Source organism: Vespula vulgaris, chromosome 4, assembly GCF_905475345.1.
Source record: "Vespula vulgaris chromosome 4, iyVesVulg1.1, whole genome shotgun sequence".
Lineage (NCBI taxonomy): Eukaryota > Metazoa > Arthropoda > Insecta > Hymenoptera > Vespidae > Vespula > Vespula vulgaris.
In genome coordinates this window covers 1,458,707-1,486,190 of record NC_066589.1, presented here as the reverse complement: position 1 = coordinate 1,486,190, position 27,484 = coordinate 1,458,707, and the positions used below count along the sequence as shown (strand labels likewise).

General features: G+C 32.1%; 1 protein-coding gene across 3 annotated transcripts in view; it reads right to left on the bottom strand.

The window, feature by feature from the left end:
* LOC127063365 (uncharacterized) overlaps window positions 1–27,484 on the bottom strand; it is a 107,711-nt gene that overhangs the window by 59,706 nt on the left and 20,521 nt on the right. Inside the window, exon 2 of one of the 3 annotated variants that reach the window (XM_050993087.1) lies at window positions 7,830–7,889. The exons of the other annotated variants lie outside the window; for them this stretch is intronic. The gene's annotated coding sequence lies outside the window, so the exon portion shown is untranslated. The remainder of the gene's footprint in view (window positions 1–7,829; window positions 7,890–27,484) is intronic. 3 annotated transcript variants of the gene reach the window in all.

The window sequence follows — 27,484 nt, the reverse complement described above, 5'->3', positions numbered from 1 at the left end:
GATCCACAAATGTCAGAGACGACATAATCTCGTAGTTCTTTTTTCATCCTTTTCATCTAGCGTATCTGAAAGTTCTGCATTATGTAACCGTGAAAACATACATTTCGAGGAAAGAAAAAAAGAACGAAGAATGAGTAACATTTCATTTAACTTGAGATATAATTTTCTGAGAAAATATTTTTCTTATGTTCAACGAGCATTGAAAAAAAACACGAATATAATTCAATATCAATTATTACATAACTGAATTTTAGTCTCTGAATTCAACGTACATTGAATGCAACGTGTATTACAGTCATCACTGCGACGAAACCTTCTTTTCTCTTGAAAATAATCGACGCAACTTCTTTCATTTTGTTCTCGCATACGATTTTTTATCGCACCTTACGGCTCGATATATTTTCACACGTTAATGCACATGCACAAACTTTTAGAGCATCCATTTGTCGCACGAATGTTCTACCGATAGAAACTTCGACACGTGTTGTAAAGATACATAATCTAAATAGAAAAGTTTTATAGTGATTTTCAATGTTCATTAATTATACGTCATTAATTATAACGACGTTTGGCAAAGGAAATTTCTCCAATTTTTAGATATATTACGATTTTAATTAGATACTTATGTAAATACAGAATTTTTTACACTACGATAATTATCATCCAATCATTTTGAAAAATTCATCGATGTAGACGAAAATTTAATCGTATGTTCATGAATTTTGCATTATATTGAATGGTTAAACTAATTTGAGTTTGATTAAATGTCCAAGTAAGGTTTCTGAATTAAAAGTCGATATTCCAAATCAATGACCGATATTGTATTACGTCACATGTCGATATAATAATGAAAATGAACGAAAATTCACACGTATACAGCTCATGTGGCTGACATTGAATCGAACAATTATCTAATTGTCAAACTGCAGTTCGTTGATTATTAACAAGTCCTTCTCATGATATTCATGTACTAGATACTTCTATTCAGTCTCGTTGTTTTACAGTGCGTTAATTCAATATAAGTGTGTCGATGACATCTCGGAGATATAATACCACCTTCAATAACATCGATTTATATTTGAATTTTAATTGTAATTTCTGAAGATAGTTATTCGAGAATAAAACCCAAAGAAATAACACATTTTTTAAATTAACTGACGGACGAAACGATAAAAAATTAGGTAGACGAGAAAAGAATGCAAGAATGAAATATTTCAACGCTTGTGTGTATCCTCAAGGATGATTAACGAGATGATAATCATTATGGATGTGCAAGTCTTTTGTGGAGCATACATATAAAGGAACTCATGCGTCTATGTCTCGTGAATCATTTCTTTGGAAAATATGTAAATGCTGGAAAAAAGTAAGTACATTTTTATATCCCATTTCGTAGAGATGACGTTAAATCATCTCAATCCTTTTTATAACCTGCACCTATCTAACAATAATATATATATGTATGTGTGTGTGTGTGTACATGTATATATATATACATATATATATATATATATATATATATATATATATATATATATATATATGTATGAATGTATATATACGCGCACACAGAATGCTCTGTTTATTACACAAATTCTTGTGAATAAATAAAGCTAATACAAAAATTTTTTCACAGATTTGCTTAGAATGAACTGGCATATTAAACGATATCAATTTCTTTCTTGCAGATGGAAGGGCGAGAGAGACTCGAACCTAAACATCTTTCTCCCCATGGCTTGATGACATTCGCTAAGAGGATAAGAACGACGCAACATATGTGGCGATGGAATATCATATAATGTTATATTATAAACATGAGACATCCGACAAAGTATAACAACCCACCGATTGTTAGACCAAAGATAATAAACAAAAGCCAAAATTCTTACGAAATAAATCACGTTTACTACGCCAAATAACTTGAACAGTACACACAGAGAAAAGAAGTTTGTCTTTTGTTTAAAATCAATTAGTAATAAATAGTATGATATTACACTAAAGTACACTTCTTGAAATTATACGTCGTTGTACAATTATGTTAAAAGAAAAATTTATAAAATAAATGTAACTATGACACAAAATGTAAACAGTATGAAATATATATGAAAATAAAAATGCATAAAGTAAAAGAAATACAAAGTGTTTTTTAATAAATCATACCTTTCCTAGCCTTTTCCGAAAAACTGACCCTTATATATTAAAATATGAGCAAAGATAAACGATTGCTAAAAAACCAGGATTTTTATTTGATACACATGATACTGCAAGATACGCGGAAACGTGCCACCTCCTGGTAAGTTATATTCTCCTGTTTGAAAGTTCAAATTGCCGAAGCCATGGAAACTGTTCCCGCAAAGCGTGATTTGTATTAGGATCACATGATAGTGAAAGAGGTGGCACGCGGAAACGTGCCACCTCCTGGTAAGATATATTCTCCTGTTTAAAAGTTCAAATTGCCGAAACCATGGAAACAGTTCCCGCAAAGCGTGATTTGTATTAGGATCACATGATAGTGAAAGAGGTGGCACGCGGAAACGTGCCACCTCCTGGTAAGGTATATTCTCCTGTTTAAAAGTTCAAATTGCCGAAACCATGGAAACTGTTCCCGCAAAGCGTGATTTGTATTAGGATCACATGATAGTGAAAGAGGTGGCACGCGGAAACGTGCCACCTCCTGGTAAGATATATTCTCCTGTTTAAGAGTTCAAATTGCCGAAACCATGGAAACTGTTCCCGCAAAGCGTGATTTGTATTAGGATCACATGATAGTGAAAGAGGTGGCACGCGGAAACGTGCCACCTCCTGGTAAGGTATATTCTCCTGTTTAAAAGTTCAAATTGCCGAAACCATGGAAACTGTTCCCGCAAAGCGTGATTTGTATTAGGATCACATGATAGTGAAAGAGGTGGCACGCGGAAACGTGCCACCTCCTGGTAAGGTATATTCTCCTGTTTAAAAGTTCAAATTGCCGAAGCCATGGAAACTATTCCCGCAAAGCGTGATTTGTATTAGGATCACATGATAGTGAAAGAGGTGGCACGCGGAAACGTGCCACCTCCTGGTAAGGTATATTCTCCTGTTTAAAAGTTCAAATTGCCGAAGCCATGGAAACTATTCCCGCAAAGCGTGATTTGTATTAGGATCACATGATAGTGAAAGAGGTGGCACGCGGAAACGTGCCACCTCCTGGTAAGATATATTCTCCTGTTTAAAAGTTCAAATTGCCGAAACCATGGAAACAGTTCCCGCAAAGCGTGATTTGTATTAGGATCACATGATAGTGAAAGAGGTGGCACGCGGAAACGTGCCACCTCCTGGTAAGATATATTCTCCTGTTTAAAAGTTCAAATTGCCGAAACCATGGAAACTGTTCCCGCAAAGCGTGATTTGTATTAGGATCACATGATAGTGAAAGAGGTGGCACGCGGAAACCTGCCACCTCCTGGTAAGGTATATTCTCCTGTTTAAAAGTTCAAATTGCCGAAGCCATGGAAACTATTCCCGCAAAGCGTGATTTGTATTAGGATCACATGATAGTGAAAGAGGTGGCACGCGGAAACGTGCCACCTCCTGGTCAGATATATTCTCCTGTTTAAATTGCCGAAGCCATGGAAACATTCGTTTCTTGTATCCTGTTTTGTGTTGGTATTTGTTTATCTTTAGAAATAGCACAAAAGTCTTTGTACTTCCTGATAAATTATGTCACCTTTTTGAAATTTCAATTCATTATTAAAGTGAGAAATTTTCCTGCAAAATGGAGTCGACATCTGTTTCGCATAATTGAATAAAAGTGGCATTTTATTGCATGGCTTATGTTCCCTGTGAGTTATTCTCGGTTTGCAGAAGATATTTTCATTTTTTTCTTAATTCGAAATGAATGGTCCAATTTGTTGGGAAAGGGGATTATTAGTGGTAGTCAAAAAATAAGACATTAGGATTTTTTCGCTTTTAACATTTTTATTTTCATTTTTATTTGTAGTACATAGTTATTACATATTATATGATAACAATATATATGTTTATCTTATCTTATAAATAACGCTATTATTTAACAAAATTTAATGGTATATAATAAATATAATATAATCGTGTAATGCAATATAGTACAATAAAATAGAATTAACACATTATAATACAATTTGTTATTGCTGTAAACGAATTCTGTTTTTCTTGCTGTATGTAGCATGTTTTTGAATCCATTTCTGTAAATGTCAGACTGCTGTGGGCAGAAAAATATACATCTAGAAAAATGACTGTAATCTTGAAATTGTCCTCTGCTACTTGATCTGCAAAAAAAAATTGGCATTATATAACCTGTTCTTTTATATCAAATATATCCACGGAAAATTTGTTTTGATTTCTTCAAGTCCCCATGAAATATTTCAATTTTTCAAAATAAACGAGATCCTGTATATAGGAATTATATTGTGTGTGTGTGCGTGTGTGTATATATGTGGCTGCGCGCGTGTACATATATATATATATATATATATATATATATATATATATATATTCATACACACACACATGTCTACGTGTTCAGTACATATATACAATTCTAATACATGCGTTCAAAGTAAAATTGTTCATTATAAAGATAGAGGAGGATGCCTGCATTAAAGTTTCAATGTTACAATTAAAAGTTTTGTAAAATTTTATAGGTAATGTAATTTTAAGTTAGGAATAGAGCTTAGAGGCCGTGATGAAGTATAAGAGATGCTTCTCCTTACTGGCTTCGTTGAAATAATGATCGGGGCTCATCTAGTTACATGTGGTGCTAATTAAGGAACAGCCATGGTGGCATCATAAGTGCAATTTCAGCAACTTCGTTAGAAACCCCGAGTTCTGCTGGCAATATGATTAGAGGGAAATACATAGTCCTCAGAGAATTGCCGCCTTCCAAGTAGACTTCGATTTAAAATGGACCGTGCATATCAAACTCTATGCGATGTTTGAATTCGGAATATATACATGTGTGTGTGTAAAAATAAGATATTTAACTAATTTGCATTTGGCTATCACATTCGCACTAATTTAAAACCTTACAAATGTGTGCAAAATATAAAAGCGATTAAAAAAAGAAAAAAAGAAAAAACCCATTTCAACGTGCGTGCACGTGTTGTTGGAATTAAAATTTTTTGCTTCCTTTTTTTGCTTTTTACCTCTTTTTTTTTTCTTTCTTTCGAAAATCCCTACATACTCGCATAATCATTAAAGCATAAAATGAAAAGAAACGGTTTGCCAGAAAAATCCTGTGAATCGAGAAGAGAACTAACGAGGTGATTATTTACTCGGATTACTCGAATAAACTCTTTTGCTCGTTAAAATTCGAAAAATTCTATTCTCTTTTCTCGTTATTCATCTGATCGATAAAATATTTAGGATTAAGAATTGTATGAGAAGACACCTCGTTATGTAGATCCCGACACGTTCCCGTGGAAAAGCAATAAGCAAATTGGCTCTCACTTTGAAGAGTATACTCGACACTGCGGCAACATTTACAACCACTTGGTGGTATGAGATCCGTTCGTACGCCACCGAGAAGAGTGCTTTGCCGCTCTTCGGGTTTGAAACGAGGACTCGAATTGAGATTACCATACGTTGCAGAATTTCGAAAGCGCCGTGCCCGTTTTACTCTCTCAACTATTTTCTTTCATATATCGTACTTATATATCTAACGAAGTTTGTACATAGCTCCTTTCGAAAATTTTTTCCACGCGTAAATGTTTACGAATATATAAATCTCGAAATCGACACTCATTGATAAGATCAAATCGAAAATAAATTTTAATTTTACGATTCGTAATACGGCATAATATAAATAATATTATTATTGATAACTAAAGATAATATTCTACTAATCTGTAAAATAAATTGTAAACTCGTCTTGTCACAAATTTTCGTAATTAGTTCACCTTTTAATTACGTCGAAGATAAAGACTCGAATGAGACGAGTGGAAATCTTCGTTCCTTTTCTACGTTACTACTTTTCTTTTTTTTCTTCTCTTTTTTTTTACTCACCCTCTCTCTCTCTCTCTCTCTCTCTCTCTCTCTCTCTCTCTCTCTCTCTCTCTCTCTCTTTCTCTCTCTCTCTCTTCTCTTCTCATCTCTTCTCTTCTCTTATCTTTTTTCTTCATTTCCAACAAGGCTGAATCGTCGAGTTTGTCTCCTTTTTAGATGGCATAATTTTCAACGAGCGTGACTGAAATTAGACTCACTATCAGACTTTCCTTAACATCTCTCCGTTTGGCATACAAATAGGGTAGTAGAGTCTTAAAGTTACGAGGTTGAAAGTAATCAGGAAGTTAATTACGTCGGTGTTATATAAAGTGTTACAGTGATACCAACAAAAACTTCCTACTAGATTTCAACACCTATTTCAATATGAAAGACATCTGTCTCTCTCTCTTCCTCTCTCTCTCTCTCTTTCTCTTTCTCTTTCTCTTTCTCTCTATTTCTCTATCTCTTTCTCTATCTCTTTCTGAAAATATAATATTAACTTTTAATATTAAGGTAACTCTATTTTTTTTGATCGTTCACTTTTCATTTTTAGGTGTATATCATTTCTTTATTTTTGTCAACCAAGTGAATTTTTTCTTGTCCAACAAAGATTTTTTTAAATAATTATTTCAGATAATTTTTTTAATTGAAAAAGTAACCCTTTGATGTGCATAATGTCTTTATTATGAATATTAATTAGAAAACTAAATTATTCCAACGTGCATTAAACAACGTTAAAATAATTAATATGTAATTTTGAAAGAACACATAGATTTAATCGTAAAATGTAATATACTATATAAATAAATAAATTATCAATTGATTCAGATATAAACACGTAATTAGATAGAAACGAGTAAACGTTGTTATATCCAATTACTCTTTCATATTTAAAATATTGAATATTAAAGAAATGATTTATAAAAGTATGTGAATATGAAGTGAACAAATAGCGAATAAGCTTCAATATATAATACATGCTAAAGTGTATCATGGTGCTACAATGATCGAAAATTATTTGATGCTTGACGAGAAAAAATTTCCTTTCATATTCCAACCTTATAAAAAGACTTCGGAGTTACCGCGAATTAAAATGAATTTCAAATTATATATTTTGTTTTTTGTTAAACAATTTCAATCCATCCCCGTGTTTTGTGATTTACTTTTTTTAATTTTACTTACATATATTCCCATAAATAATAGTTCGAGCTCGCTTTTCGAACGATTAAGGATCGTGATGTAGACATGTAGTAAAACAACAATAAAAAGGAAAAGAATGAAAGAAAACGTCGAAGATAAACAACGACATCGTTTCTTTTCGAAAAAGATAAAAATACGTATCGTCGGCAGATGAATTATCGAAGAGAGAAATAGATAGAGATAGAGATAGACAGAGAGAGAGAGAGACAGAGAGAGAGAGAGAGAGAGAGAAAGAGAGAGAGAAAGAGAGAGAGACAGAGAGAGAAAGAGAGAAAGAAAAAGTACTGTTGCCAAGTAGACGTGTCTATTTCAATAACGTTCGTTCCCATCCAACAAATAACAGCCATCACTATTATCGTCTTTGAACCTGTCTTCTCTAATAAAAAGGGGATATAGACAAGAATAAAAGAAAAAGAAAAAGAAAACAAGAAAAACAAAAATTATTTATAAAATGGATCTTAAAAATGTATCCACGTTGAACGCCTCGTCAATTCGTTCCTCATTAGTTGCGCAATACCGAAACATCTTTCTTTTTCTTTCTTTTTTTTTTCTTTGTTATAAAATTTTAAATATCACCATCGATCACTCAAGATAGAAATATTTTTCGTTTTATTATTATTCGTAATTCACACCTTACATGTCGCCGTCTTCGTCTTCGTCCTCATCGTCGTCGTTTGCCCTTCGCAATGTTCCTGAAACGAGCGAAGTTGGTACATAATATATGTCTCGTTAGAAAGGCGGAAGAATGGTGGGAGCAAACGACGAATAAGAAAACCACACGAAGTGTTACCTTCTCCCTCCCACCCCCCTCTCTCATTCTCTCCCACTCTCTATTTCTCTCTCTCTCTCTCTCTCTCTCTTTCTCTCTCTCCTTCTCTTTCTCTCTTTCTCTTTCTATCTATCTTTCCCTAGCTCTTTCTCTCTCTCTCTCTCTCTCTCTCTCTCTCTTTCTCTCTCTCCTTCTCTTTTTCTACTCTTCTTCTCCGTTTTCTTCGTCTTTATTTCTCTCTCAGTTACTCAGCAACGAAGCTTTTTATTATTTTTCTTTCTCTCTTTTTCTGTCTTTCTCTCTGTTTCTTGTCGGACGATATTACTGCCGTGACGGGACTACCACTTTTGGTGTTATACTATTCGCGAAGTTGTTCCATAGTAATCGTACCAAAACTTTTGTAAGAGAACAATGATTATGCATGAACAAAGCTTACAGAACGAGTAGAAGATATTCTTTACCAAAATTGCTTAGCCGTTTACAAATTTTCTTTGTTTTTGCACTTTCCATTTTTTTCAAAGAGATAAGATCGAATAATTAAAAAGGATATATGTTGTGTGTATGTGTGTGTAATATGTATTAAGTAAAAATGAAATTAAAATAAAAATTAATATTGTTAATTAAGTGGAACTATGTTAATTGTGACTTTTTTAATTATGCTATGAAAATAAAAATATATAAGTAGAAAACATATTTTACTAATTAATTATCGAATAGATTGTAATGAAATAAAATTTACATTATCTGTAACTTTCTTAAGAATGATTAAAGAATGTATCATTAACAGAAGTTAAACTGATCGTCGTATAAAAAAAAAGAAAAGATTAGTGTGTAAAGATTAATTTGAAGACTTAATAAAACGAAATCATCGATGGCGGATTGATAGCAGAGATACTCTTTTTCGCAAGGAGTCAGCTAGTAAATTTAATATCTTAAGTAATCGAAGCAAAAAAGAAAGAAGAAGAAACGTGTCGTCGTCCTCGTCGTTGTCGTCGTTGCTTTCGTTGTCTCGTTGACTTTTCTCGTTGAATACGAAATTCAATTTCCCGTTTGCTTCCTCCTGAAATTTCTTCCATCAGCGCCTTCGATATTGCATTTCGTTTAGAACCGTCGTATCATCCATCTTTCTTAATTTCACGTTTCTTCTCTTCCACCAGTTTATACCAGATAATTTTCTCGAAGAAACAATCACCTTCCTCTATGTAATAATCTTAGGTTTCGTAATTCATTACGTTCTTACTTCAACTGAACCAAATTATTAACACTCAAGAAACGTGGAAATTATTTTGTTATCGGGTAGATACAAGCTCTTTTGTGTATACCTGTGTTTGTGTGCGTGTGCGTGTGTATGTGGGTGTGTGAAAAGAGAAAGAGAGAGAGAGAAAGAGAGAGAATTTGCCTGAAGGTTGCTCGACTTTGTAATACTAGGTATAACGCTATACAATATGCGCATACATTTCTCTAGCGGACTTAATAGAATTTTAGAGTATTTCTCGCTCGAGAAATCTTACTACTTTATTATAGGAATATAATATACTCACGCATATACGCACACACATATATATATTTTTCGTAGGCAAACTCAAAAACTTACATAATATATATGAGTGTATATATAGTACATGCTCCTTTGCTTTCTTCCTTTTTTTTTATGATTTTACATTAAAAGACTTGTTGCATAAACATGAAGAACAATACACATTTATGTCGTCGACATCATATGAAGCCGAACATTTTTCAAATTTAAACTTTTAAATAACTATTTTTTGAATGACGAAGCAAAAAGTTACAAAAGATAACAAATTCCTATGCTACCGTTTAATATTGTCACTAGATAGGAAATTAAGTCATTTACCTTAACTATAAAACGTATCTAACGAGAAAGTAACATGCGACGTTCTAATTCACGTCAAAAGAGAATATTTGCGCTCGATAAAGTAAAAAATTTTGAACTGTTGAAATGATTTTTATATATAGAGTTTTGATTCAGTCTTTAATTGAAATTATTATTATTACTATTATCAATATTACTGTAAAAGATTTCGATTGAAATTATGTAAAAATCTGTGAAAAAAATCGATATAGATACGTTGTAATTACATTTTAATATTTTAATGACACTTCAAAGGAGATTAAAAAACCTTTGCCTTTATTTAATTTTAATCCTAAAAAGCTATAAACAAAAGAGATTATGATCTAATGCTACTATCAGTGTAATTTCACATCAGTACCTTATTTTATATTATAAAAATCAATAAATCGAAATTAAATGTTTCACTATTAATTAATATTACTGATAACGTGTGTACGTAGCAGGGATTGTAACCATAATGAAAACCCGGTTCATTTCTTAGCTATATATACAAACCCGATTACCTAGGTAATATATAATACTTCTTACTTGTAAACAAAATAATATAGATTTCGGATACCACAATTTAAGAAACAATCGTCAGGCTATATAATATTTTGAAGATAGATACAGTAAACAAAATCATTGATCTACAATTCATCGAAATACTCTACCGCTTGATTTGTAAATAATATATTAGTAATAATATGGAATATGAATTATAGTATCGTTTACAGTATTGTATTGATTAATACATTACAATATCATTCAATTAAAACACTAGTTATCTTGTAAATGATGCATATTAACCATTTACTTAGATATGATTTTGTTGCAAATAAACAATGCTATATAAATATGCTGAAAAAATTGTATATCTATTTGAAAAAAAGAATATTTTGACAAAAAAAAGGAAACGTTGACGTTCATAATTCGAAAAGGTCACGAGTCGGAAAAAGAACATTTTTACATGCACTTTTCAGCTGGCGCAGAGCCATGCAAATTTCTCTTATTAAATTTTCTTGTAATTTCAACCAATCGTGAAATATTTCCTTGAACTTCTGTGGACAGACATTTTACCTTCCTAGTAATTCACTTTTGAGCAGTTTACCTGGTTCTTTGCGCTATAATGTAATGTTACTGATTACAGATAACTGTATATAGGTAATCCCAGTTTTCGTTCAGATTAAATGTCGATTATAATCTTTAGTGCGCGATATTAAAATATCTCTTATACTTAAAGATTATTAATACAAATGAATACAAATGAAATAATAGCAAAAGAATAAAAATTACTGGTATTATTAAGAATATTAAATGATATCTACATCACAGATTAAATTGGAAAATATATAATATAATCTATATAATAAAATCAAAAACATATATATATAAAAATAATAATAAAATTTGTTAAATTTTGTGAGAATAATCGATCGAATGATTAGAAACTGTTAATGCATTCGATAAGGATAACGATAGGATACTTTTACGTAAGCTTTGCTTCTAAGCTAAATTTTTTTGCAGAAACGATTCGTCTTTCATCTTTCTAACGGTACCATCACGACGAATGTATATCCGATAATGTTACAGGAACGGATATGCATTAATACGAGCTTGCATCAGATTATCTTCATGGAGGGAGCAATGTCCACTGTTAACTGGCTGATCCGTCGATGCACGTATGCAATTCCCCATGGATACTGATAGAATCTCCTTCTGCTTACCGATAGCCATATCTCGATTTGATGACGGATGCTACGAGAGCTTGTTAAATCGGCTCTATGTCATGCTTGATCCTAGAAGATCATCAATCACCGTCACATTCGATCGTTACTTTCCTAAGATCTTTGATGTTGATAATTTAAGACGTTCTTACGAATATACGTATATACATATTGTACAGATTTGTACATAGATTATCTCTCGTAACAGAAAAAGTTAGCAAAAAATATCAATTATCGAAAACTATTAGAATGATTAGGAAACCATTATACTTAGAATTTATTTCGATATTCTATAAAAATAATAACAAATAAAATTATTCCTTGTATAAAATTAATTCATAAATAAGTGTCACTATAAGTAAAGAATTTATTTATCTATTTTTGAATCATACATATAACCATGCAAACTGATAAAAATAAACATTCATAAATTATAAAATATCATATATATAGAAACAGCATTTTTAATATTTGCTGACGTAATTATTAAAAGCATTATTTATTCTTACTTGAATTAAAATAATTTTCTACTTCATAAACATTCATAAATTATAAAATATCGTATATATAAATGATACTTCTAATATTTGCTAACGTAATTATTAAAAGCATTATTTACTCTTACTTCGATTAAAATAATTTTCTACTTTGTCTATCGAAGGATAGAAAAAAAAAAATAAAAGTAAAAGTACCCTCCTAACGTAAAAGATAAATTAAAAAGATAAATTAAAATTTAGTTCCCTCGTTACGTAGGCTCTCGATTCTCCAATGTTCCTTCTCGTAGATGTTAATAGAAATAGAAAGAAAAAGGAAAAAGAGAGAAAGAGAGAAGAGAGAGAGAGACAGAGAGAGGGAGAGAGAGAGAGAGAGAGAGAGAGAGAGAGAGAGAGAGAGAGAGAAGTCGATCTGTAAGGGGTACAGTTGCCTCGAACGTTTTCGCTCGAAGGTAAAATACGTGGCTGCAAATGTCGTGAGTAGAATCCTGTAGGAATCTTTTTGTAGTAGCTGTACGTGCTTACGAAAGCTCACCACGTCTAAATTTTCTTCCTTTGGAAAGGGAACTATGTAAGAGAGGACGGGTTATATCTTTTGGAATCGTCACTTTTCTATTCTTGGAAGACGTGAAATTTCAAACTACGACATATTTGATGCTTCCATAGACGGAAGCGTGTTGTTACGTTGCTTCGATTAGTTACGTAATTATACGTACGTCCTAACTGCGGAAGCACACATTAACGCGTTAACAATAGAAACTTCTTTCGGAACGCGCATCGATGATATAAAATGTTTTATAAGACATTAAAAGTTTTTTATTCCATCATATACATTTGACTTATGTTCAAAAAGTAATTAAAATTTTTCTTAAAAATGTAAACGTTAAGAGGAAATTATAAAAATGAATATGTATAAGATAGGAAAAGAATTACTTACTGTTATGAAAATATTTTTCATATATTTCGTTTCTTATTATGTTTATAGTAATGGAAATAATAATTTAAAGTAATTAAAAAACATTTTTAAAGGTTCGTATGCATGTGAAATTGTATAATATAAAGAAGAATACAAATTTGTTAATAAATATTTTATTTTTCAATCGGAGTATTTGGATTTATATGATTTTCTTTTTTCGAAAAACAATTATGAATACTATGTATAGTATATCTATATGTTCTTCAATATTTTGTAATATTGTAATAATTAAAATTATGAAACTTTTAGAAATAGTAGAAATAGAAAGATTCAATTTCTTTTCTTTTCTTTTCTTTTTTTTTTTGAAAGTTTTTAGACAAAGCACAATAATATACGTTCATCAGGTTTGAAGGGTAATTCTTTCTCTATCTCTCTTTGATTTTCGCTGATCGAAACTCTTTGGGATTCCACAAAATCAATAACCATGATATTGAGCGTCGATGCACACATTGTACTTTCTGAAAATACACACGCTTGCGTAATATGTAAAAAAATATCTACATTGGTACTGTTTTATTGTTTGTCCTAGGATATACTTCTACATGATCAATCACATTTCATTTCAATATAGGTATATTTATTATTGTTGTACGTTAAAACGTACATTTAAATAAAATGCAAAAAAAGATAACATTTCCATATAGCGGTATAATATAAAAAATTATGAAAAATGAGAGGTAAAAAAAATTAGATCTAGGATATTCTTTAATTTATCTGTTCTACACAGAAAATAGTGAAAATAAATTCTATAATAAACTATTTATACGTATAATATCTACTTATCATATTTCAATATATGGAATTTCTCTTGTATTATTTACATTGGACTATATATCTCCAATAATTAACGTTATTAGGCTTTCATTTATTGGAAATTAATTATTTTATATTTGTAACTTCAATGAAAAGTTTCAATATAGTCATTAATCAAATTATATATTGATTATATTCACGAAAGACGATTAAGAAAATAATATATTGATTATTCTATATGATAAAAAAGGGTTTAAAAATGTCGAATATTAATATCCTTAATTAACATATATTTAACATATTTCAACAGCGACGAAATATGATGAAAATAATCAACGTATCTTTCTCGATTTGTTAGCTATAATTATTCTAAACATGCAACTACTTATTCTAAATATGAAATATCGGACAGCTTGTTCGAATTGCTTGTTAGGAAATATTCAGACATTCTACAAAACCATAATATCCTAACATAACGTCAGATAATCAATAACATCCAAATGATTCTATGAGAAATTCGTATAAATCCCATTGCCGTTTACTCAGAGTAGTATAAACCAAACTTTAGGAACTATAATCCTAATCTTTAACCAAAGTTGAAATAGTTCTATATACTAATTATTCTAATTCTACAATATATAAAAGAATATTGTCAAAACGTTCAAAATGACAATTTAACTATAATAATTTTAATTCAACATATATATGTATATATAATATATCCCTATATATACCTATCATAAATATTACAAAAAAAAATATTACGAATTAGATATGTTCCGTTGTAATGATCTTTTAATTGTTTTACATCTCGAAGATAAACGTAAAACAAGAAAAGAGAATTAACACACAGCATTTGAGATTTTCTTATCGATCTTTAGCGATCAAAATGGCTAACATCTTTGATATTTAATTACTACATTCAACCTCAACATTCAATCTTTTTTTCCTATTTTCTTTTTTCACGAGGTTACAAATTTTTCCCGGCTGTTTAAATCTTACGAAAGGTTTGGAATTATAACCAAAATGGATGCTGCTCTTAAGCTCGATAAGAAAGAGTAGGAAAAGGACCGGTGATGAAAGGGAGGTTAACGGAAGGATCGGGGCGTTACGTTGGTTGCACAACTAAAGCGTAAGGCAATTCGTAGCAATTTAAAGCGATTTAACACTGTCTCCTTCCATCTCCTCTTCTTCTTTTCCTTCTTTTTCTTAAACTCTTAACTTGCGCTCCTTTCTCTCTCTCTCTCTCCCTTTCCCTTCCTCTTTCTCTTTCTCTCTTTTTCTTTCTCTTTCTCTCCTTGACTAGAATTAATCGATAAGATGTAGTCGAAAGAAAGAAATCGAGATAAAAAGATAGAAGGGAAAGAAAATAACTTTCTACCTCCTCGCATTAACTGCCGTATCCCATTTTGTCTGATCCCATTGGTTTCGTGTATATTTTATTGAGATACGTGTCACAGTATAGAAGAACGAATGTCGAACGAAAAAAAAAGAATGTGGGGTTTGGTTAGATTCTACCTGTGAACGTCAACGGAATTTTGATTCGGAAGATCGATCGAAGAGTGAGAAAAAGGAAAAAAAACAAGAAAGGAAAATGAAAAAAAGAAAAAGGGACGAAGAAGTGAGATTGCCGAAGGTTTTTTGATGGGAAGATATTTGATATGTCGATGACAGAAAGTTTTGACGTAAAGTTGAATAAATTCACACCTTTCTCTTTTTCTAAACATCCCAGAAGACTGACACGTCGTCATCCATCTTGGTAATATAAGCACAGCTTGCATTATAAAGTTTCACTGTAAGAAAAATCAAAGGTTTCACGTGATTAATTAATTATCGATGAATAATCAATTATGGCAGTAAATAACAAACTGATTTTTCGATACTTTCCTCTTCGTTTTCTTTTCTTTGTTTCTTATCCCAAAGAGATTTCTAACTGTTCTGAGTCATTGAATTAAAGACATCGTTCGTTGATTAAAAAAAGAATTTTGTTTCATTTCTCAAAATTAAAAATATTAACGTTGTCGCGTATAGCATTCTGTATACGTATTTGTCCATTTATTAACACTCTCTTATCACACTTTCTCACGCTTTCCGGCAAACAGTCTGCTTTCTCTCGACGATATAATTAAAATGTACGTACTACACGTGAGAAAACTGTTTTTCAACTGAAACGACGGACATCCTCCTTGTACGCGAATTGTATTCAGGACAAACTGAGAAACTGTCTTACCAACGTGTTTAATAACAAATATAATAACGCGTGACTTATATTCGAGTAAACACAGTATTAATCTTTGGTCTTAGAATCAAGTGGTTAAAGATACTTTTTTTTTTAATAATTGGGATTGTTTATTCAATTCGATGTTCTTTCTTTATTATTTTCTCTCTCTCTCTCTCTCTCTCTCTCTCTTTTGTTATTCTTCTTTCACTCATATATACATATATTTTTTATATGATATATTCATGTATGTGTATGTGTGTGTGTGTGTGTATGTCTGCACGAATCGAGTTACGTTTTCATTTTAACTTTATTTCTATAATACATAATTATATTCTTCATGGAAAATGCGAAATCGGTATTGTTGTACAAAAGAAATCGTTCAATTTTTAACACTGTATTATAAACTAGTTTTATAGTTTCCTTTGTCTATATAATAGTTTCATTCAGGTCTATTCTCAAACTTTCCTTTTAAATTTGTGTTTGCCTACAGTGCCTACATTCATATTTTTCATATAATTCAATATCGACAAGTCAATTGCATTTGGCTTTGTTCGTGAAGCACAATATTTCCTTTTCACGTTGATTGCGTGTATAGTAACGATCTCTTTTTTTTATCTTCTTTCTTCTTTTTTTTTATAACCAAAGGGTATAACACAACGATGTAACGTTTGATTTTATTTCGATGGTTGTTCAATTTCTTTTTCTTTTTTTTTTCTTCTTTTATTTTTTAACAATCACAAAATCGCTGACCCTTTAAAGAAGAACCTCGATACTATTCAATCCTGTAAAATCCGACGTTGCGTGGAAATGTGGAGAACATTTTCCGCTTGAGTTTTCACGCGGTTTTCCCTTTATTTCGTTTCGTTCTCCTTTCACCGAGTAAACACGACTCCCCAAGCTCACAACCATCCGAAGTCATTACAAAGCGGCGTCGTTGAAATTTCAAGCGGAAAGAGAACTCGTTCGCGTGATTCCGCTTGAAGCATAGTCCATCCTTAATTTTTCTTTTTTCTGTTCCTCTTTTTTATTTTCTTTTTTTTTTTTTTTTTTTTTTTACGAAACGCTACTTCAATGACAAATTGTTTCAACGAATTCATGGTACTACTAGAATCAATCTCTTCATTTTCCTACTAGTACGTGCTCTTTCGTTCGTTTCAGAATGTGTCTATGGATCAATGGTGAAATCATCGAAACCACAATGCGAATCACACATTTCCTTTATTTACCCTTCTTTTTTGTCTTTCTATTTTCTTTTCAAAGGAACAAAATTTATCGACGACTTGACTATACGATTCGAATGTTTCGAATCGTATCATTTTTTGTTCACGTGTATAATCGTGTTTCTTTATCATTTTGATTAAAATCTTTTACAACAAAGTTTATTCTTTGAACTTTTTCGAGCTTATTAGAACAAATCGTACGAAGAGAAAATGATCGAAATCAGTTCAAATTTCAATATGCGATACATTGTTTGAATATACTTTCTCTCTCTTTCTCTTTCTTTCTTTTTTCTCACTCTTCTAGCAATATTGTGACAGAATCTGTGAATATTTGTGAATATTTGCATCTAGACTGGATCAACATTGATACGGTCAGGATAGAAACACTCACTCGTCATCGAAATTCTCATACGTATCGTTTTCAATTTGAAATAACATCTCACCGGATAACCGATTTCCAAAGTATTATTTGTGAAAGGAAAATCGATCTCCTATATTGATCATAAATGAATCCATGTTCCGCAAAGTTTCCGATATTTATACAAAAAAATCACATCAAAAACAATTCCTTTTTTTTTGTTCATTTGAAGATAACATTTCTCGTATATTCATAGTTCGTTTGTAGCCGGAGATTGTGATTAAAATCGAACGAGTTTTACAATTTTGTTATCACGAAATATCAGTTTCGTTGATTATATGAATAAAAAAATTAATGAAGACGATTTATTATCTACATATATAATATATATATATATATATATATATATATATATATATATATATATATAATCTTCTTTCTATTCATTATAAATGAAAATATGAATTCACTAAAGAGCTTATATATCAGCAAAATTCTTTTCTTTTCTGTTTCTTTCTTTTTCCAAGATCATCCAACTAATCCGTAAATACGATCTGGTGAATCAAAGATTTACGATAAATAAAACGAATTTTCGGAAACGTAGTCGTAACTAGCTGATCGTAACAAAAAGAAATTTACTCGGAGTTTGCGAAACTTGAAGAAAGCCCTTTGCTGTAATTGGCTTCGTTGTTTCAACGATCGTTCCCGTTGATCGTTCTATCTTCTTTAAAAGAGAATATAAGTACTTACTTGCTCCCTCTCTCTCTCTCTCTCTCTCTCTCTCTCTCTCTCTCTCTCTTTCTCTCTCTGTCTGTGAAAGATCTAGGCAAACGTAGTATCGTCCAGAACGTTTATCGTTCATGCTCGATACTCGAATCTCCTGACACATGAGAAAGAGAGAGAAGGAAAGCACCTTGAACCCCATCCACATCGTGTTCCAAACTTATCGGATTCCCTCTGGTACTTTCGAACCCGTAAACGAAACCTTCATCCATCCAGTTTAACGACTTTCTCAAGGAATCCACGTACGACTTGTTTTGCGAAAGAAACCTGACTTCCTCGGAAAAGAATCCTGCCTCGATACGTCGATCGACGTTACCGCGAACTTTGAAATCCGTAGTGGAAGTTCTTACGTTAAGTTCTTTCGTATGTTCTCTCTCAAAAAATATTCGATCTCTATGACGGAAGAAAGAAAAGAAAGAAAAAAAAAGAAAGAGAAAAAAAAGTAAATCTTCGAAACTTTCAGTTTACATCTTTTCTTGCTCACTTTGATAGTTTACAATACATATTGAAACGGGAAATTGCTTCTGTACGTTTTCCTTTTCTCCTTCAATCCTTTAAAGTATATCGTTTAAAGTATAACGATTTTTAAAAAAGTAATCGAACCTCTTTGAGAAAAGAGAAGAAGAGAAGGAGAGAAAGAGAGAAAGAAAGAGAAAAGAAGAGAAAGAAAGAGAATGAAAGAGAAAAGAAAAGAGAGAGAGAGAGAGAGAATTCAAAAGAAAAAATAAAAGAAAATAAAAAAACGAAGAAAACGAAAATAAATGGAGTTTAATACAAAGTAATTTTCCATCGCGAATTTTCCGTTAGCTAGCCAATACTGGGATAAAAGTAAGGTTAGAAAGAGAATTATAAAATTCAGACGTCGCTATAATTTTATTTCTCTCTTCGTTCCGTTAAATCTATAGATGGTATTGTAGCTGCTCGTCTTTTACTCTTCTTTTACTTTTCTCTACTTTACTACGTACTGTACCTAGTATTCTTCACAGCGCCATTATTCACGGTAACTTAGTACTGGTATTAACGAAAGATTTCGAAGATTATTAAAAATCCAAGCGACAATCGTTCAATGGTGACACACTTTTCATCAATTGATATAAACGTATCGAATTTTCTTCTTTATTTTTTCTTTCTTTCTTTCTTTTTGCCAAAGAAAAATATAAAATACGATGCGAACCGTAATACGAAGCTCGTACTAGTTGCCTATCTAGTTTTCCCTTTCTCTCTTTTTCTCTCTTTCTCTCATTGCATCGAGCTATTGACCAGTTGCCTCTATTACTTTCGACCTTCTTTTTATTTCCTTTTCCTTCCACCAATTTTTATCCCTACCAACGCCGTTTGAAACGTTTCTACAACACCCTTCCTTATAACCCTCGCTAGCACTTATTTTCATTGCCACTCCGTCCCATCTTTTCTACTTTCCACGCTACTATTTACTGCAATCGCTTTTCCCTTTCTCGATAATATTTCATCGAAGAACATTTCTTTCTGAATTCTGGCACACGCAGGTGTATTTCTCTTCTTATTGTATTTCCTCTTCCTCTTTCTCTCTCTTACTTTCTCCTCCTTCATTTTTTCTTTTCTACTCTTCCTTTTTTTTAATTCTGTTTTTCCTTTCTTTTCTTTCTTTTTTGATCTTTTCTCTCTTTAATTCCATTCTTTATTCCCTCTTCTTAACGTTTCGTTTCATTTATTACGGTAAAGTTCTCCATGCAATTCTGCTTTATTTTTCTTTTTTCCTTTTTCTTTTTTCTTCTTCTTTTCCCTTTTTAAGACTCTTTTCTTCTTCTCTTTTTCCTTCACTTTTTCAACCACTTCGCTCAGCACCAGCCGTTTTTTTTCCGCCTGACGTTTTATTCGCGCGCACACTCATTGTTTTTCCTCGTTTCTCGTTAATTCGACCGGTCAGCTAAATCTTTTTTCTTCCCACGCTTTATTTATTTATTCTTTTTTCTCTTCCTTCCCTATCCCCTTATTCTCTCATGTATCATGCAACGATACGTCAAATTCCTTCGAATGGTCGTCATTCGAGTATTTCATCGATACTTCGAAAATTCTATTATCTGATTTTACCACGTTTTGTTCTTTTTTATTTTTTCTCTCTTTCTCTTTTTTCCTTTTCTTTCATCTCCTTCGCTCCGCCCCTCTTTATTTTCTTCTTCCCTTTTTCCCCGCCATTTTCCCGTATAGTTTTACTGTTTTCCCACGTAGTCTATCTTTATAAGTCCTTTATTGTATTTCACCCAAGTATTTTCCTTTTTCCACAGAGCTTCTCAGTATCTATTTCCACATTTTTCCCTTTCTCATGCTTCAAATGTGCTTCATTTTTCTCTGTCTATAAAACCAAAATCCCTTTGTTAAGAATTGAGCGACTTCGAAGATAAATATGTCATTATCGTCTGAAACCTTTTAAAAATGACATCGAAATATCGTTAAAAAAGATATTTAGGTTTTGTGTATTTTAAAATAAGTCCAATTATACGAAGGTTCTTTCATAATGGTACACTCCGAATTCGATATTCTATGAAAACGATTACGATTGTTGATTATAATGAATAAAAATATGTATCTGACCGATAATCGATTCGTCTGATTAACACAATTTTCGATCACTGACCTCTATCACTGCCACACGTATTATAAAAATATTCTTTATCTCTCTCTTTCTCTCTCTCCCTCTCTCTTTCTTTCTCATCTTTTTCATTATTTGTAAAGACTTCTCTATTTATCTTTGATCGTTCGTTTACCTATGAAATACATCACATTTGCTTTAGCAATAGCTTTTATCATACATATACAAATATCAACAAGCAAAAATGGATTAAATTTCCTTCAGACTCGAAGATACATTTATATTATAAAATATTTGTTTTTAAGATTGAACTTAAGTGAATTAAAAAGAAATTTCTATCGAACGAGTCTCTCCCGATATTTTCTTCTTCTCATTTCCCTGTTTATCATTTCTTTATATCGATTTAAAATTCTAAATAGGTATGTACGTATATATGTGTGTATATATACATATATACATATACATACATATATATATATATACATACACACATACGGCCGCTGATTTTAGAAGTAAAATTTCCAGGGAAAATAAAAGAGAAAAAGAGAAGCATCGTTCTCCACGCCCTTTTCGAGTCCGATCATTTTTTTCTTCATTTTCTTCTCTCCCCCACGTCGTCCAAGCTATGCCCAGCGTACCATTAAATTTCACTATGACTTTTCGTACGAAGTAACTCTGTTCTTCCTATAAACATTGATCAACGTTTTCAATGGAAGCCTCGTAAAGCATGTGAGTAGAGGCGAGAGACATTGTGCGAGCGTTTAACTCGTATTACGCTGGACTTCACGATGAGAGAGAGAGAATGAGAGAGAATGAGCAGAGAATGGGAATGAGAGAGAATGAGAGAGAGAGAGAGAGAGAGAGAGAGAGAGAGAGAGAGAGAGAGAGAGAGAGAGAGGATAGATGAAAGAGAGGGGGAAGTCGTGTCATTAGAGAACAAAGGCCGTTCTCGGTGTAATTTACCTCCCGTTCGATCGGCCACCAGTGAACCAAATTTAAAAAAGCAAAAAAAGAAGGAAATAATGCAAAAAATAAAAAAGGCAAAAGAGTGATAAAGGGAAATAGATAGAAAGAGAGGGAGGGAGAGAAAGGGAAAGAGGAAAACTTAAAAAAGGAAAGAAAGAGGACACAAATCTTTTCGAATGTATAACAAAATTGACTTCACTCGACATTCAACAGCATTCTCTCTCTTTCTTTCTCTCTCTCTCTCTCTCTTTTTCTCCCTCTTCCTCTCTCTCTCTCTCTCTCTCTCTCTCTCTCTCTCTCTCTCTCTCTCTCTCTCTCTCTCTCTCTCTCTCTCTCTCTCTTAATGAATCGATTCAACAATTAACCGACATGCCCGTTGTTCCGCTTCGTTCGTCGTTGTCGCGTGTCTGTCCCTGTTGCTTGGAATTTAATGACGAATAATTTCGATGCGCTTTAATGAGAGACGAAGGAATCTTTACGAGGAGCTTTCAACGTTCGAATGATATTAAATTAAGTGAGTTGTGTTGAAGATAGTAATATGAACATGTAGCTATTTTGAAACTAGCTTAATTGTATCGACTACTACAGATTTAATTACTTGACATTTTAATACGTTCGTTAAAACACTTCATTTGTAATCCTCCAACTTACGTATCAATGATGAATGGTATTAATAAGAAGCTTCTATTTTATTTTTCTGTGTAAAAAAATTAGAAATTTAGATCAGCGTACTAATTTAGTTAACGAATTTCACTCGAAATTGTTAGACGGAATAAAGAATAAAAAAGGATGAATAATCAAACGATCAAAAGAGATACAAAGCTAGATAAAGAAGAGATAATGAATCCTATTCTTTTCTTTTTTCTTTTTCTTTTTTCGATTGTAAACCCTATGGATATAGGATAGAAGACGCTTGTGCTTATACGAGCAGACGAAACATAGAGCCAGAGTCGATTTGGCTGCCAGGAATTTAATAAGAATTGGGTCAATCCGGCGCGTATGTCGTGGAACGCTCTATTAACAAAACGAGTATACCTCGTGCCGTCATACTCCACCCTTCCTCGCACGTTTTAATGGCGTACCAAGGCGATTCCGAGAATAATAATTAATTTTATTTTTGGCAATGACAACCAACGGGACCTTCTTCGTTTCTGAAGTAAGCCTCGAAGATAGCAAGCACGGTCGCCGTTTTATCCTTGCGTTGTATCATATAAGAAAAATGAAAAGAGGAAAAAAAAGAACAAGAAACATTACTATCTATTAATTATTATCAATTAATCAAATTCGATATTTTCGTTTCTTGATATGAGATATGATAATCGATCTTTCAAATCGTTTTTTTTTTGTACATCCACAGATATATCATTAATCATTATTATATAAATATAAATATTATAGTATATAAAAAGAAAAAAAAGGAAAATGAAAAAGTTTTTATTATTTGCTTAGTCGACTAACGATTTAATATTTTCATTTCGTGACGACAAAAAAAACTCGATACTAAAAAAAAAAAATGTTCAGTTTGTTTAAATCGTTCCATTTCAAAATACGTCTAGCTGTGAAACACGTTGGAAAAGTATGAAAAACTGTGAAACGTTTTCATTGGGTCACGCTGGTACACTATTATACAGATACGTATACATTCACGCGTGTACGAGTTAATCGTTATATGTCTCTCTCTCTCTCTCTCTCTCTCTCTCTCTCTCTCTCTCTCGCTCTCTCACTCTCTTGTGCTATACATCGTACTATGAACGACCCACTCGGCATCGTATACTACTCCCGTATGGCTCGCAGCCAGGTGCCATTGTCTTCATTGAAAACTTCGCGTCGTCGTCCACGCGCTCGTTTTTATAGCATAATGTACGTTCCGAATTGAGAGTATACCTTTCACGATATTTCAGCTTATCCGCAATAAAGAAGCCTCGATTGGTTCAATAGTTCGATTTTATTAATACATGTTCCACCATATTGATTTTATTTTTTGTGAAAAAAAAAAGAAAAGATAAAAAATTTATGAACAATAATTATTTTGTACATTTCAATTTGTATGATTTTCGAGAACGAATGAGATATTACGAAGCAGCTTCGCTAATGTAAATCCCTTTTGTAGAAAATCGAGGAACGATTATACCAGTTACTTTACTTCATTACGCAACAGGCGACAGGTTGACGATATTATCGAAGAAGAAGCGATGGAAAGAGGAACGGAAAGAGAAAGAGAGAGAGAGAGAGAAAGAGAAAAAGAGAGAAAGAGAGAAAGAGAGAGAAGGAGAGAGAAAGAGACGAACAGCGGAAAGAGGGCTGAGGAACCATGAGAGAGGAGAAGTGAGAGGGCGATATTAATATCCTGTATATTCGAGGCACGTAAAGAGAGAAAGAGAGAGAGAGAGAGAATTTTGAACCGACCTAACGTATTTTCTAATGTGCTTTTATCATCCAGTCTCAAAATGTAATAGTAAATCAACTTTATAACAAATTTAATAATACCTACAACAATAAAGAACTATTATAATTTATGAACGTCATTCCAATATATAGGTATAGATATATATTATATATATATATATATATATATATATATATATATATATATATTATATTTTTTTTTCTGCTGTACAAAGGAAAAGGTATATAAAGTAGTGTTCTAATTTCCTTTAAACTCTTCATTTTAAGTACAGTACTCGTATGTTCGAGAACTAGTATAAATTTGTTAAATATATGCACAAGCGGACATCTATACGCGCGTTAATTAGCATTGATGAGATTAAATTTATGAGATCGTCATAATTAACGGACGTGAACCTTCTAATCGAAGAATCATCAAAAGCTAACGAGATATAGTATGTATCTACGTATTGTTATTATGCATTCTAATTTGTAATATAATATACGTAATAATGATCGATTATTAATTTCTCGTTCTCTCTCTCTCTCTCTCTCTCTCTCTCTCTCTCTCTCTCTCTCTCTCTCTCTCTCTTCTCTCTTTCTCTCTCTCTCTTTCAGTTCCATTTCATTGTTACTAATTTGGTTATAGTGAATAGACATATACCTACATATACATGCATATACGTATATATGTAGGTATATACATACGTACATACATACATACATACATATATATATATATATATATATATATATATATATATATATATACAAATTTCATCTAACAAACTATCCTTTATAATATCCTAACGTAAAATTTCATTTTATTGATGGCCACAAACGAGCTACGGCATGTTTCGAAAGACGAAAGGATTTATGAAAGGTTGGGATAAAGGAGATGTGTTCGAATAGACGAATGAAACGCTATAAGCCGAGATTATCTCTTTCACTAGTACGTACTTACCATCTTCAATGGCAAGAAAGTAATAAGAACGTAACCCGTTCGCATAAGTAGGTACACAGATAAATAGATATCCGTTCATTTTTATTAAAGCACGTTCTACGAATTTCATTTAAAAAGTTCTTAAACTTTTTTAACTATATATTGTATGAAAATGAAGATATTAGATATTTAAAAGAAAAATAGAATTCGAAATTGTACGATAATTTTTTTTCGTAAAAACGTGTCGTTTACTTATAATACCTATTTCAAGCTTTATTAAGAAAAATCTTTTAATAAAATTCAGCGGAAATAAAAAAGAAATAGATTGGTGTACAAGAAATATGCTCTCATCGAATCGATCGATATAACGAAATAAAATTAATTTCCTCTCTTTCTCTCTCTCTCTCTCTCTCTCTCTCTCTCTCTCTCTCTCTCTCTCTCTCTCTCTCTCTCTCTCTCTCTCTTTATCTGTCTATGTCATACACAACACATGCACGCACACTCCATATTATCTAATCTTATTGCTTAAGCTTATTTTATTTTTCCCTTTTTAGATCGTGGAATCTAGCCTATTGAATTCGAAATCGAAGCCGTGCTTTAACCTATTCTAGAAGAGATTGCAATCCCCGGCATGGAGCTTAGATTCAACGAGCTTTGCCTTTCGAATCGGAAAAGATAGAGGGAGAGAGAGAGAGAGAGAGAGAGAGAGAGAGAGAGAGAGAGAGAGAAGAGAGAGAAGAGAGAGAGAAACAAAAAGTTCGTTTACGATTTCCCTTTAGTTTCTTTTTTTTTGTTTTCTGCCTCTTTTCCTGACTTACTCACTATGAGTCGTGATCTTTTGTCTTCTCTATCGCTAGAAAGCCAGCCTTTTTCGAATACAAATTTTGTCGTATTGTTATTTCTCTTTCTTTCTCTCTCTCTCTCCCTCTCTCTCTTTTTCTTTTTCTCCCCCTCTGTTTCTTTTTATAAACAATACAACAAATTATATCATTTTTATCATTATGTTTTGTAAAGTTTCCGTTTTCTTTTTTCTTTTTTATAAAAAACAATTATTACAATCATCGATATCATAGTATCACTATCATATAACATTTATCAGTTAACATAAAATCATTTCAATTTTTATCAGAGCTCAACGATACATTTTATTCTACTGATTATTTTTATTTTATTGTAAAATTTGATCGGTATAACAATATCGTTATATCTCAGTCGTATAATCATTTATACGAAATACGATGAGCGTTGGTAACAAATTATAATTCCATTTTCAACGGATTTCATGATACACATATATCTAGATGCGTATATCCGTAAAATAAAAAAAAAACGAAGCTCATTGTTAAGCGATGCGTTCCAACAAATTTCACGTTAAAATCAATACACCTAGAAAGAGAGACGTCCGTAAAGAGAGCGGTAAAAATGTATCGAGCATAAAATATATTGCGCATGAAAAATATTCAACCATATGAAAAAAAAAGGGAGGAGGAAGAGAAAGAGAGAGAGTAGAAGAAAGAAAAAAGAGGAAGAAAGAGAGAGAGACAGACAGAGAGAGAAAGAGAGAGAGAGAGAGAGAGAGAGAGAGAGAGAGAGAGAGAGAGAGAGAGAGAGAGAGAGAGAGAGTAGAAGAAAGAGAAAAAGAGAAAAAAGAGAAGGAGACAGAAAAAGAGAGAAAAACAGAGAGAGGGAGAGACCAGTACAGGGTTTCATCGCGAAAGCTGCAAAGAGCAGTAATCGTGTGGAGCCACTTGAAAGTTTCTCCGAATATACCGAAAGTGGTACATTGTAACACTTTTTCTTCTATGTTATATTTTATTTCTTCATTCAGAAAAAAGATAAATCTTTTCTTTACTTGTTTTGCTTCTAATTATTATCAATTATTGTATGTTTCTTCTCGTTTCTTTTTTTTTCGTAATGATATTGTCCATATTACATGGCCGTCTATTAAATAAAACAAAAAGAAATAAAGTTCATCGATAAAGTACCGTGATAATGCAAAAATAATAATAACATATGGATATATCTATACATATTAAAAATAAAATAAGTATAGACGTGATAGTGAAACAAAATAGGTTAATAGCACGAAGATCAATAGGATCCTTTCTTTTTTATTTTCATCGACGAGCGGTATATATCCTTTCAACTTTTTTTTCTTTTTTTCGATTATTATTTAGCAAAAATATCTTTTGGATTCTGAGCGTCTTTATGGAAATGCCAAGGCGCAATGACTACGATAGTTTTCTCGATTTCTTTTCATCTGTAGCCTAT